The 14,938-nt window shown below is 39.8% G+C and overlaps 1 protein-coding gene across 27 annotated transcripts in view; it reads left to right on the top strand.

The window, feature by feature from the left end:
* The window catches only part of HIVEP2 (HIVEP zinc finger 2), a 184,461-nt gene that overhangs the window by 28,588 nt on the left and 140,935 nt on the right, over positions 1 to 14,938 (top strand). For 16 of the 27 annotated variants that reach the window (XM_081294859.1, XM_081294849.1, XM_081294843.1 and 13 more), the window contains exon 2: positions 13,378 to 13,452. The exons of the other annotated variants lie outside the window; for them this stretch is intronic. The gene's annotated coding sequence lies outside the window, so the exon portion shown is untranslated. The remainder of the gene's footprint in view (positions 1 to 13,377; positions 13,453 to 14,938) is intronic. 27 annotated transcript variants of the gene reach the window in all.

Genomic DNA, 14,938 nt, shown 5'->3' with positions numbered 1-14,938 from the left:
GAGGAGGAGGTTGAAGGAAACAGGTATCGAGAAGGGAAGCAGGGGTCCTGGGGGCTGTTTCATTTCATTATTAACATTGTTCTTGTTAAAATTAGAAAACTTTTAAATTTATTTTTATTTTTAGTTTTTGGTTTGGAGAGAGTATGTGAAACCACATGAGAAATAGAATTTGTTCATCTGATACATGGATATGATATTTAGGGGTGTTCCTTAGCTTTGGAATTCCTTGTTCCAAGGTTTGAAGCAACTTTTGGGGGCAAATATCATTTGAACTGGGAGGTGAAGCTGGGATCCATGCAGGGCTTTAGAAACCTTACATATGACTTTGGTCTTCTCCTTAGAATGAATGGAAAGTCATAAAGGTTATCTAGGATTCTTTTTTTTTTTTTAAGAGAGAGAGAGAGAGAGAGAGAGAGAGGGGCGGGGGGAATTTTAATATTTATTTTTTAGTTCTCGGCGGACACAACATCTTTGTTTGTATGTGGTGCTGAGGATCGAACCCGGGGCGCATGCATGCCAGGCGAGCATGCTACCGCTTGAGCCACATCCCCAGCCCTATCTAGGATTCTTAATAAAATAAATAGCGGAATATTAGCATGTTCTCCTCATTTAGAAAAGATGTATTCAATTTTCTGTTTTCACGGTTCATATGAATAAAACCTGGTAATTTTGGAATTCACAAGCATGTAGAGTCATTAGTGTCTGTGCAGTGTGTAAGTTTTACCTGAAAGTCACTCATACATCTTGTTTCTGTAGAGGTGGCTCTTACTGTTCCCTTTTCAGTCCTTGCATCAAGATCTGCCCTGAAGAATATTTGACTGTTTCATTTTGTGGATGTGGTTCTTTTTATAAAAAATTATTAGTATATTCTGTTTCACATATCAAGTAGATCAATAATCCTGGAGAAGAAAGAATTAGTGAAAAACCAGCTGTACATCAGATATTAAATTGTTATAAACTTGTATTTACTAATATTTCAACTATTAGAATAAGAGTAGGAAGAAGTTTATATCAGCTAATCAGATTTGAAATTTTGAGTGACTGGAACTATTAACCATCTTAGAAGAAATGCATTTAAATCTAGTTATAGTACAGTGCCTATAATATTTATTGTACCTTTATTGTGCTGTAATAGAACCTTTTGGAAAAAGCTTTGGAAAAGTGGCTTTGAATTATCTGAGTGGACAAGTGTTCTAGTGTCAGGCAGGGAGTTGAACATGTGAGTCTGGAAGAGAGGATAGGTTGAAACAGGAATTTGGGAGCCATCAGTGTACAGGTTGTGTTTGAATTGGGGCAGACAAAAGGATATAAAGGGAGACATAGAGGGTGAGAAGAGGAAAGGTCTTGGGGCTGACCCTGGAGCAACTCCAACTTTTAAAGTCCTGGTAGGAGGGATTGAGGCCTCAAGAAGATTAAGAAAGGGTTAGAGAAGCACAGAAGTCAAGAGGGTCCAGTGTCACAGCAGCTAGGTGAGGAAGACATTTGTTTGTTTGCTGTGGCTTCTGTGATTAAGCACCACACATTAGGTGACTGAGGTCTCTATTGCCTCAGCCCTGGAGGCTCGAAATCTGAGATCAAGGTGTTGGCAGGGTTGGTTCCTTCTGAGAGTGGTGAGGGAGACTCTGTTCCAGGTTCTCTCCTAGCTTCTGGTGACAGCTGGCAATCCTTGGCATCCCCTGGCTCATCATCACTCTAATCTCTGCACCTGTCTTCACGTGACATTCTCCCTGTGGGTCCCTGTCTGCTTATAAGGACACCAATCTTGTTGGAGTAAGGGCCAATCTCACTGGAGTATTACATCATCTTAACTAATTACATCTGAGTGACCCTGTTTCCAAATAAGGTCATGTTTTGAGGTAGGATTAGGACTCCAACCTATCTTTTATGGGGAACACAATTCAGTGCATAATAAGAGGACTCAGATTCAATCCAAGAGGATTTCCCTCTTGTGTCCAGCCTTCCAGGGAAGGCAGGGCAATCAAGACAGAGTTCTGGTTCTCACACTTCGTTTAATACAAGGTAGGCAGTATTCTGTCTAGAGAGGTCCAGATCAGGTGCTTATGGTAGCTGAGAAGGTGATGGATGGGAATAGGAAGAATGCCAAATGGGAATAAGATGGGAAGAACATTTCTTAGAGGTGACATTTGAATTGGGCCTTGGTGGGTGGGGTTCAGGATTTAAATTTATGGAACATGAGGTAGAGAGGGCATTATGGGAGGGGAAAACCTGCTCAATGACTTGAAGTGGAGAAGTATTCACAGTGTTTTAAAAGCAGGAATCTGCTCTATGTCACTTACCTTGAAAGGAGCAGGCACTGCTGATTTCCCATTATGTAGAATGGATATCAGATGTGGGTAAGACAGGGAGCCTTTGGCAGAAATGAAGTTGGGCCCTACATTCAGTGGATTCAGTCAGTAGTTGTTTACTGAGGCCCTACTGTGTATTAGGCACTGTGCCAAGGGCTGGGGTTATGTCCAGTCACCCAGTTGCTGGTCTTGAAATCCTGGGTCCAGGAGATGCTCTTGCCTCAGCCTCCCTACTATCTCTGGTAGTTGGCACTATAGGCTAGCACCACTGTCCCAAGTATCAATCATCATATCAGCATACAACTTATGGGTAAAACTATAAGGATTTTCTCTTATGACTGTGACCATTTTCAGACTTGTTAATTTAATAATAGTAACTAATAGCAATCAAGCAGCTTACTCAGGAATAACCACTATGGTAAATTCTTTACCTAAATTAATCAGCCATTACCAAAACCTTATGATGTAGTTTCCCTCCATATTTCATAGACTCTAAGGTGCCGTAGGTTATAAGGTGGTACTGGATATACCTCTAGGAAAGAAATAAAAGACTTCCAATTAATTGAAAGATGCCATTGATAGACACATTTTGGTTTCAAAAATATGAAAAGATGCATGTGTGGGCTGGGGTTGTGGCTCAACAGTAGAGCACTCACCTAGTACATTCGAGACCCTGGAATTGATCCTCAGCACCACATATAAATAAATAAACAAACAAATAAATAAAGGTATTTAAAAAAAGAAAAGATGCATGTGTTCTAGATTTGGTGGACAACTTAAATTTTTGGCACATGGTAACTGGCTGACAGATGAGAAAATCTATGGTGCCGAGAAGGTAAATGAATAGTTTGTCCAAGATTACACATGGGTCCATGGTGCACCAGAGCCTGGTCTTCCCATTGCCCTCCACTGTGTACTGTGGATGCAAACTCTGAGCACATTGCAGCTGACTTTTTTTTTTAATGTATGTAGAGTCTGATAATGTTTTAGGGCTCCTGTCTGAAGTTTTGGGGTACATTATTGGAGGAAGAGGTGTGTGGAGATGTGCAACTTGTAACTGATGATTTGGCAGGTCAGGGACTCTCTTTTTAATCTAAAAAGATAACAATGGAGGAAGGCCATCAGGTGAGCCAAGAGATGGAGGCAAAGGTGAGCAGGGGCCAGAGCATGTGACTTTTCTTATGGAAAATGATGTGTCTTCAGCCCGTTTTAAGTTTCACTTCTGAAGACCACACTCAGCTCCCCCACCAGCCTTGCCCTAATCTTTATCTTGAATCTCTCGGTTGTCATCAGAGGTGCTGTTACTGTGTTGCTTGGTTTCATTTCCTGTGAAGTTCCCTTTCCTCTGGTCTAAGGTGGCCCTGTAGGTATCTCTAGCTTCCAAGGCTTGTGGGAAAGTGCCCAGATGCTTAGTGTAGAATGGGAAACTGCATTAAATTTGGCTGAATAAACAGTAAGTGGTGAGGTGCAGGCTAATTGCTTCTCTTCCTTGTAAACATTTTCCATCTTCATAGTGACATCCAGTGTATTTTTGATACATGGGGTTTTCCCCTCAAGTATTGTTTTTTTGAAAATCAGATATTGTTCATATTTCATATACTTTGAAACTATCCAAATGATCATATGAAGGAAACTTACCTTTTGAGTGGTCTGGAGGTAGTTCTCAGAGTCAAAGTGGAAGTTTTCCTTTGGGTCCTAAGGCTTGAGGTTGGAGGATGTTGTATATCCATGAGTGAATCAAACTGACACACACACATTTTTTTTTTTATTTTTCCTTTTTAAATACTGGGGATTGAACTCAGGAGTGCTTAACCACTGAGCAACATCACCAGCCCCTTTTTACTTTTTATTTTGAGACATAATCTTGCTAAGTTGCCGAGGCTAGTTTCAAACTGTGATCCGCCTATCTCAGCCTCCTGAGTCACTGGGATTATAGGAATGCGTCACCTATGCCCAGCTGACAAACCTTTTTTGAAAAGCTGGTATAAAGCTAAGCAAGCCACTGTGAGTACTGGATTGGTCACCTGCAGTTGTGAGGGGCCAGTCTCTGTGTGCTGGCTTTTGATGGTAAACAGTGCAGGCAATAATAGCCCAGCACTCTTCCAGTTGATGTCTGCTAAGTACATATTCACACTTTAAAAATAATTTGATTATTATTTTTTCCTTTTAGATATGCAGCAAAAACACCATTTCCATCTGAGCAGTAGAAATGATCACAACACCTTACCGTGCTTTCAACTCTTCTTACTTCTTCCCTTCTGTTAGATCTCTGGTCTTATTCTCTAGGTGTTCCCACTAGTAATGCATTCTACCCAGTAATCAGAACTATGGCCCATATTGGGGGAACTCAGTTTATTGTGTTAGGAAGGTGTGCTCAAATGTGACCCCGTAGGCTTTTATGGAGCCATCTGTAGGGGAGATGGAAGCATATGTATTTATGGAGCCAGGATTAAAACCACCATGGGAAGAGGTGTGATGAGCAGGAGGGGTTAAGGAGGAAGAAATGAATATCTTAGACAGTCTTGAGGAGGCTTGGGGTGGAAGGAACAGAAGTTTTATCACTCTAGTTAGCATGTCCTTAAAACTAGATACAAACAACAGTGGTTGTATATATTGGGATCTGCTCTCATATTTGTAGAAAGAATGACACTCCAGAGCAGTGCTTTCCAATTAGCCATCTGCAGTGATGGACAGGTCCTGTATCAGAGGTGGCCAATATGGGAGCCACTAATCACATGTGGTTTGGGAACACTAGAAATATAACTAGTGCAACTGAGCAACTAACTGTTAAATTTTATTCCCTGTTAATTGAAAAGTTAAATCTAAACAGTCACATGTGGCTAGTGGCTACAAAAGCCAGACAAAACGTGCATATCTGTAACCTGGTATTGATCCCAAATCATAGACACTTTGTTTGGCTTTTACTTTTTAATATATTTTGGCATAAATGGAGCATCTATGCACACCCTAAAGTGCAGTAAGTCATTAAGAAATGGTGATACCCCCACACCTCCTGCATATGTGTATGTACATGCACGCACAGATATGCAAATGCTTATATGCCCATGCACACACAGATGCACCTGTGTACGTACACACACACAGACACATACACACAAAGAAGTCTTTCCTCCCGACTTCTTGAAATGAAGGGAGGGAGAAATATGATGATTTTGGATGGCTTACTGTTTTGAAGGCCAGGTAATAAATTAGTGATTCTTCTACTGGGGACATATCAGGCTGAACAAAGAAAAGAAAAGTCCCTGATGGAAAGAAAGAACCATCTCTGCCCTCCAGAAGAACTCAGCCAGAGGGTCTTGGATGAGTCTTAGTTTCCTCCTCTATATACTGTGGATTACAGAATCTCCTATCTGCCCCAAAAGATAATATATATTTGGAAAAACTTCTTTTCAGGTTGGTCTTTCCAAACCAACATCACAGCTTTTTTATAATCCTGCAGGGCATTTCCTTTTCTCTTTGTGTTGACTGTGGTACCAAGAGCTATGATGATACATATTTTCCCCTTGATCTCAGATGTCTTCTGGCAATTGCCACATCTCTCCAAGACCCACTTTAAAAATATTTCCTTTTAAATTCTGACCCCAGTCTTGTTTTGGGAGTCTTCATTTTGAGTCCTAACTGCATTCTGCTCACGCTTTGACTCTGCCCTTCTCAGTGTGTGTGTGCCCTGGAGTCCCAAAATGTTTCATGTTCTTTTCATATGCCTGTGCTTTAACTTCCTGATTGGAATGCAAACTCCCTGGTAAGAGTCAGGCTTTAAACTTTATTTTCTTGATCTTTTTAAACTTAATTTTATTCAGTGTTTGCAGAGAGTGGTGCTCAGTCCATGTTGCATTATGATGGTTCAATGGAGAATGTGGGTCTTCATTAAGGCTGTTTGACTGTAAAGATCAGTGGTGTCAAGGTGTTTCATCTACAGCTGTTTATCAAGGTTTTTTTTTTTTTTAAATCAGATCCTCAAGCTTTATAAATGTGATTCTGTAGGTCTGAGATGGGATGCTGGAACCTTGTATTTTATGAAGCAAATCAGGAAATTCTGATGCGGTAATCTGAGGCCTGCTCTTTGAGAAATAATGGTCAATATATTAAGATACCATTTCTAAGGACTCAACATATAGAAGATTTCTCTGGCAGTAGGGATATTGCTTTTTAATAAGTATAATTTTTTTTAAATTTTCTTTTAAAAAGGGATTGTAGAAGAGGGAGGGACTTTTGTGGGTAAAACATTTGTTTAAATTATCTTCTTAAATGTATGCCAGGGTCACTTGGACATTAAAACTATCACATCAAAGAGAAGGAATTGATAGTGCATGGAATGATTTCTTCAAACCACAATGATAGAAAACACTTATTCAGCCTCCTCTCAGAGCTTGTTTGTCCTTATTTTAGTCTCAGTTTTAAACTAATCATCCCTGGAAAAAGGGAAATATACGGGAAGCATGTAGAAACAGTGCCACTGGTACAGGATGGCACACTGATTGCAAATGTAATAGCTGACATCCTGAAAGTGAAAAAGGAAATACATGAAGTATACAAATCAGAAATGAGATCTTAAAAGGCAGCATAAAAATGTAGACCAGGAGGGAAGCTGAAGAAGGAAGGGGGAAACAACTGCTGGAGGTATCCCTGAGAGCTACCCCAGTTGACAGTAGTGACTGATTGTCTTTCTTAGACCAACTCCATCCAATGCTGGATCCAGGGTTTCACGTAGTGCCTGGCTCATGGGAGAAGCCCCACAGGGTTCTCAAACTCTACATTAGTGAATTGAAACAAGGAATCAAATAAATAGGATTCTCTGGTCATTTATGTTCATGATAAGGACCCTGAGACATTTCTGATTAAAAAAAGAGGCAAGCAGTTTTTGCATTTTAGATCTATAGAAGCTCCAATGTTTTTGTGTGTGAAGGCTTAGTTGACATGCTTAGTACACTGTTCATTCTCAGATACTCTACTCTTTAACAAGTCTCTTCACCCCCTACCTTTTACATATTTAAATGGTTGAAGATGCTCGTGATATATTTTTCAGATTATACATGCCCATGGATGTGATATGTATTAAAATATTTTGACTCATCAACCAATATACAGCATACCAATGCACAATATATTTTAAAGTCTTCAAAAATATTCAGATAGATTTCTTATATAGGTAGATAGGAATCTATATGTATCAATTTGAAGATGTCTCCTTTCTATATAGCTAATGTAAAATCATATTTTATGTAGCTAATCACCCTCTAATAGATCATAATGGTGTCCCCGAAGCATGGAACATCTATTAAAATAGATATTTTAGCACGGGTACTAAGAGAATGCATATTATATGCTGGGCAGACACATGGGCTCTATAGAATAAAGAAAGCCATATTTTGATACCTCTAAATATATCTCTCTAGCTGCTTTACAAGTGTTTTAGATTTGTGATCTTTTAAACTTGCCCTTCGGTATACTTTCATTAACTGAAAAAGATTTCATTTTATTTTTTTCTTATAGGATGGGTCTTGCTTTGTTGCTCAGGCTGGCCTCAAACTCCTGAGCTTAAGAGATCATCCTGCCTCAGCTTCCCAAGTACCTGCGTGTGTGCCACTATGCCTGGCTAAAAAAAATATTTTTGATTTTATACAAAATGGATCAAAATGTATTTGGTTATTTTGTACTTTCTTTCAATTTTTAATTGGTTGTGCAGAACTTGGAGTTTATTTTTTTCAAGGGAAGGAAGGAAAAGATGAGGGGGAGTATTTCTTTGACAGTAACATCCTACAACTGAGCAGGTCCTCTCAACCCACTGGTTCTGAAAGCATGAAGTTATCAAAATTTACCTCTAGTTCTCAGATTGCTGTATTTTATTTTAGTCAAAATTATGCTCTCAAACTTTTCTAGTTCATGAATCATCACTTTCCCTTCCCAGTCATAAATACCTGCCACCAATGATTGAAGTACCTGATCTGATTTTGGCAGTGGGCTAGGAACCCTGTGGAAAGGTAGGTGAATCTCATGCCATTTATGTTCTCAGGGAGCCTAGAGACGAGTATTAGTGATGAGACTCAAGCACTCTAACCCATTATACTAGAAGACAGAATAGGAGAAAAATGAGGCATAAACCAAATGCAATGAAAGTTCAGAGAAAAAGATGGGGACCTGTTGCAGAAACCAAGAAGGAGTTTATGGAAGATGTGGGCCTTCAGGAGTGGTTAGCATCATTGGAAACAGAGATGGGGTTGGGAGATTGCACTCCTGGTGGAGATGATGTCATAGATGAAAATGGGATCACCTCATAAGGCTGTGTGAGAGTTGGATATTGCCAGACTATTGAGGGCACCACTCATGTGGACTGGATATAAATGGTGCCCCTGCAGTTGTGCAGCATAGTGGCCATGAATGAAAGCCAGGAGACGGGAACTGTGCATACGTTTGATCTGGAATCATATGCATCCAGGACTACTGGATCCATTGTGATGGATCTCGAATGAGACAAGTGAAGTTGCTGTATTTCTTTCATTGGGTTGTTAACCTAAAAGGCCTTTAAACCCACTCAAGTTTGAGTTTCTATGATTTCTCTAATTCAGCTGGTAACAGGGATCTGAGGAAGATAATTTTGAGCAATGGAGTGCCTCCAATTTTCAGAAGATAAGAATTATTAGTAATATATAAAGTGAGACAAATTGAGAAGTTACTAGACTTCAGATGTGTTTAAAGAGGTTCTGAGTCTTGAAGGCCATCCAAGTGAAGTTGGAATAATTTAGCAAACTGGTACTAGCCTACCCTCACCTTGATGCCATATTTACTGCTTCGGTGTCACACTGAGACCTCTGTACTCTGATTTTTCATTTGGCATTTTTATTCATAAGCTTCACAAAAAAACCAAAAGAACAAAAAACAAAACTCTGCTAAACAGAGCTACCAGCTTCCAACTTCTTTCTCCTTTTGTATCTTGTCTCCCTGTGTCATGAGCTTTTTGTGCTTTTGCAAATGGACTTTTTCTCTTGGTCCTGGGCGTGGGCTGTCTTCTGGCAGTGGTCCTATGGATGGCTTACTAATGATCATGGTGGTTTCCTTTGGGGTTTTGACCCTTCTTTAGCTCTTGGTTCATGAATTATGAGCCCCAGAAGGAGGTTAGCTAATAGGCTGTTGGAGCAGGACAGAGGCAAAGTAAGGAGGTCCAGATTACAGGGGTGAGTTCAGGTATTCATGAATTCATTCAGGTTTACGAAGTAGCGCTACTGAAGGTGGACACTGGATTCGGGTGGTGTTCCTCTCCCTCCCTGCTTTGTATTGCTGTGATCTTTCTGCCCCCAAATTCTCTAAACAGTTTAAGATTTCTTCACGACAGCTGATTCTCTCCAGGGGTAGCAGCAAGACCTCTGGTGGTGTTAGAAGGCGACAACCCTGGCATGGCAGCAGCTGGTTTTATTTTTGGTTTTTGTCAGGTGTTTGTAAGTTGAGAACTGCCTGTATTCAAACAATGTGATGTGGTGGTGTGTACTGGGCTCCTGCAGCAATGGTGGATGTGGTACAATTTAAAGGATAAAAATGAAGAGTCCTTAACATCACATTCTGCAGTAAGCTTTTAAAAAACCTGGGCCTGCATTCGTGGCTCAAAGAATATGGATGTACCATGGCTCATTCACAGTTGCATTTCATGTAAAAATCTGAGTTTTGCTTTGTTTTTGGAGATCTTACCACCAGCGAATTCTCTTGTGGAACATCACTGTTTTATGGTGGGGAGATGTTGGTGCATTTGGGAGATCTTATTTTGTGGCCTACCAGATTACTGTAATTCATTCGTTTTTGGAAGATTGTTTTCCCTTAAGTGGTTTTGAAGATAAACTGTTATACTGGAATATTATAAAATCAATGGGCAAAGAAAATTATCTCAGCAGCTATTAGGAAGATAGAGTTAGGTTAGTTTTAGTAAGTTATGAAATTGAGAAGAGACATGATCAATCAGCCCACTGTTACCCCAGGTTCAAGATACACAGGTTGTCCATGGTCATTTAACAGAGAAGTCATGGTGTGGGAATATCCAGTTGAATGTCTGATACACTTAGAAAAGATGAGAATGAATTTTGTGATAGAAGAAAACTAAGATGATAAATTACTCTCACAGAGTATCATAGGCCATGGTTTTATGCTGTAATGTCTATATAGGTAGCTATGTTCTCATTTGTTATCTTCTCTGGTGGAAACATTTTCCCCCTCTGATCATGCAATCATTTCCATTGGGTTGCCTTATTTTCTTTCAGAAAGAGCATATGTCCACACAGACTTATGATTTAGATCCGAGTACACCTGTGGAAAGTATTAATGGTACATGTGTGATAGTGTTTGGAATGAAATATCACATTCATCTCTAATTCTGGACCTACCATGTTTTTTTGAGTTTGATTTCCTGTCACACAGCATGATTTAAAAAGATATATTGTTCAACAACAAGATTTCAAAGGAAATAGTTAATATAAAGGAAAATATATGTGGCCCTGTAACTCTTTCTCTCTAGCATTGTTTTTCTCATGTTAATTACTAAGTTTTCCAGAAATGATTTTTAAAGAGAAGTGCCTAAAAGGGATGACTAGATCATTCTTGTGGACAATGACCGTAATAAGTGGAAGCAAATGTAGAATTGTGTCTTCAAATTCATTTACATAATTTCCCCCTTTTTCTTTTGGAGGGACCTGTCTAGTGCTACTTGAACTTCAGAGAGGACAAATTGGGTTTGTAAATCTGAAAACTGCTAGAAGTTCAAGTTTTGTATTGATACAGAGTTTCACATTTCTGTTTAGTCTGCAGTGAGTGAGCGCAGGGTCCCTTGCTCCTCATTCTGTCACTCAGTGCTGGCATTAGCTCTGTTCCCTAGAATTTACAGCTAGATGACTGATCACTCTTAGGAACACTTTCCATGGACTAAGTCTTCAGAGATTAATTGCAAATAGCAGATTCCTACCCAGGTATGCTTTAACGTTGGGACGTTTTTTTTCTTTTCACTTTGTTGTGTTTAAATAATCATCAGTAGGAGAGAAGAGTGATGGGAGAGAGATGGATACCGTGGACTCAAGAAGGTATCTTTGGTGATAACGCTTTCTTTAAAAATGAATCCAAAAGAGCATCATTGGAGTGTTGATTTTACCTTTTGGTTTTGTTTCACTCACCCTTGATATCAGCCATCAGAACCAGTGAGTGAATGATGGGAACTACTTGAGTCATTTGCCCACAGAATCTAGAGTCCATAAGAGTGAAGTCCCTGAGAGGACAGCCTGTAAGACTGAAGTATTATGTTTATTTCAGAATTCCTTGAATTTATTCTTGACAAGAAAGCTTTTGAGCCTGTAAATGATTATTCATGTTCTTGTTATTAAGAGACATAGATGAGAGTGGAGATAGTGGTTTAACGTCTACCTTCAATCAACAGCAAGCAAGGGCAGATCTTTTGAAAATCTGCTCTCTGACCTGAAAACAATTTTGTTTTCAAATCATTGTTTGAAGTGTTTTTTGAAGGCTCATTACATTTGTTGGAAAACAGTATTCCAGCAAGTTCAGTAAGCCCAAAGTTTTAAATTCTGTGTCTGGAATGGTGTCATGTTGTACAGTAGTAATTCTATAAATTATTTGTAATAAAGGTGAAAACACCAGAAAAAATATCTATCCATATATAATTCCCATTTTGACAAAGGGACACTGTTAGGCATTCCAAAGCAGCTTCAGTAGTTCAGCAGTTGAGATATTCTGCCCTCCCACCCACGCTCCCTCTCGACATCCTGTTTCATCACAAATATTTATCATTTTATTCATTAGTTCTCCACCTGCCTTGTGGCTGCTGTGGTTGCTTGCTGTCACTCAGCCAAGAGACTGGGGAATGCCTGTCCACAAGTAGCATGGTGCATCTGGGGCGGGGTGCTCAGAGTCCTGGGTGTTGTACTATTGGTGCCAGGCACTTGTTATGGAAATATACATACTGTTTGTGGTAAGAAGAAAACTCAAGTGTACAACATTTGAAGGTGTTTCTTTAAGGTCTTCTGGAAGTGTCAAAATAAAAGAAAAATTACTCCCAAAACAAAATTACCACTGAAAAGGTCAGTTTATTTGAGTGGCTGGTTAACAGAACTGAAGAATTTGGTTTGCATGAGAAGTCCAGTTAGTATTAATTAGCTACTCACTTTTAAAATATTAAATGCAATATGACATGTAATAGCACCACAGAGTACACCATGACAGAAGCCCTTTGTTTCATAAGGGTTAGAATTTTTTTTTAAAGTGGGGATTAAATTCAGGAAGCCTTAACCATTGAACCACATCCCCAGCCCATTTTATTTTTTATTTTCAGATGGTGTCTCAGTAAGTTACTTAGGGCCTGGCTAATTGGCTGAAGTTGACCTTGAACTTGCAATCTTCCTGCTTCAGCTTCCTGAATTGCTAGGATCACAAGTATGTGCCACCATGCTCAGCTTGGCATTTTTTTGAGTATTGACCAGAAATTTTGTAGACTGAGATTATGAGTTTCAGTGTAGAATACCACACAGGGGTGGCACCCATCTCATTGTGTTCTGTTGGAGGAATGTCATATCAACATGCCTTATTATCACAGTGACGTTAACTTGAGATCTTGGTTAAGGTGGAGTCTGCCAGGCTTTTCCATTGTAAAGTTATTACTTTTCTCTTATTGTTTCTGTATTCTGTTCATAAGGGGAGAAGACTTGTACTTCATTTCTCTCAGGGAGGGAATATCTACATGAATGATGGATTGATTTCAGTATGGACTCATGTATATTTAACTTATTCTTTGGGTTATCATCCAGTACTACCACCATTTATTTTGTTGCCCATGAACTACTTTCTACATTTTATTTTGCTGAGTGCTCTAGTATTACCTACAGTTTGGGGCAGCATGTATTACCCACCTGTTCTGCCTTGCCCTTCTCCATGCTTACACTCTCATATTTCAAACAGACAGATTCAGTTTTGTAGCTCTGGTTAACATTAGGGCCATTTTCATCGTCACATTTTAATGTATGCACTGTGGGAGGAGAAGTCATAATACAAAACTTCTTGTCAGCAGATTGGTGAATTTACCTGAGAAATTGAAAATCAAGATTATGAAAACGTGTGACTAGGACCAGAAGCAGATTTCCAGGTAGGAAATCAAAATCATTTTCTTTCACTCCTTTGCACTTGTTTTTACAGAATGCAAATTGTAATTTTCTTAGGAGATGTAAAATCCCCAAAGGAGGGACTGTATATGTACTGAGTTTGTGCTAGAAGTCACTTCATGTTCATTTTTGAAAGATTCTTTCATTTAATTCCCAATTGGTGGATGTCTGAGCTTTGAAATGTGATCCAAGTGGAATTTAAAGAAGTCTATCTATATTTGCAAAATTATTCTAGGTATGATTTTGATTCTCAACGCCTACTTGAAAAGTAATTATCAGAGTGTAATAATATTTAGTTTTATTATGTCAGAGAAAACAGCTATTATTTATGAGATGTTTTATGTGTTTCACAGTATATTTATTAAGTATGGATTGATTCATATTTTATATTTCTCATAAACTCCCCTCGATATGATAAGGTCATAAACACTCCCTGTTAGAAAAGGGAGGGTTGGGGAAGCTCACAAACACACATATATATATGTTCTCAAGTTTCGGCATATGGATGTAATAAAAACAAGCATCAGTTTGCCAGTAGCTTCCATTGTGGTAATCTGACAGGGAATAAGTTCAGAACATGAAGACAACTGCAAATCTGAAATATAAGTGGAGTTAATATTATGCAGAGATTCTTACCTCCATTAGAAGTAGAAAAGCCAGTGATCCTTCCATCTGAATTAACAGCGGGCGCAGCTCCATGGCAACACAAAGAACCTAGTCTGCCGAGGGTGTGCATACACAAATGCATTCAAAGCACTGGGTTGGGAGTGAGTGTGGGGGGAGCCCAGCCCTCCAAGTCTTGCCCACGCATTTTTATGTATTATAATCAGATCTTTGTGCCAGGAGGCTTGACAGGAGTTCATGTCAGCTGCCCTCTGGTCTCTCACATGAGCCAGCCTGGCTGCCATCACCCACCTCTCCTCTCTCCAGTGAAGAGCAAGAAAAGGCAATTCAAGAACGAAAATACAGGAAAACGCTCTTCTCCCCCTCTCTTCTCGGAATGTCAACGTGGTTTTTGCTTTTCTGTGTGTGTCTGGGGGGCTTTGTCGGCTGCTCTCCACAGGCTTATTCCAGGAAGAGCTGTTAAACTGGCCCTTTACCTGTGAAGTATAGGGGCTGGCGAAAACTGGAGTCAGTTTTCCCTCCCTGGGAAGGGGCACCTGCATAGGTCCCGTGCTGTGTTTTGAATTTTACTGAAGAGCCATGTGGCTGTGGAGTGACTGGTGAATTAAGCATTTGTGCCAACAGTTTCTGGGCCCTCTCACAACTCTCATACATCAAGGCTCTTCTCTCACTATGCATCACAGATATACCCATCTTCAGCAATCCTAGCACATCACCTCAGTAATCCTTTACTCACCCCAGCAATCCCATCATTCCATCCGGCAGTCCCAACACATCCACCCAGCAATCCCAGCACACTCACCCAGCAACCCCACCACACTCACCAGCAGTCTCAGCATGCTCTGC

This window comes from Spermophilus citellus (assembly GCF_964194105.1).
Source record: "Spermophilus citellus genome assembly, chromosome: 5".
In the NCBI taxonomy this organism is placed as follows: Eukaryota; Metazoa; Chordata; class Mammalia; order Rodentia; family Sciuridae; genus Spermophilus; species Spermophilus citellus.
The sequence above is the reverse complement of the archived record's forward strand: the minus strand, read 5'-3'. Positions and strand labels throughout refer to the sequence as shown.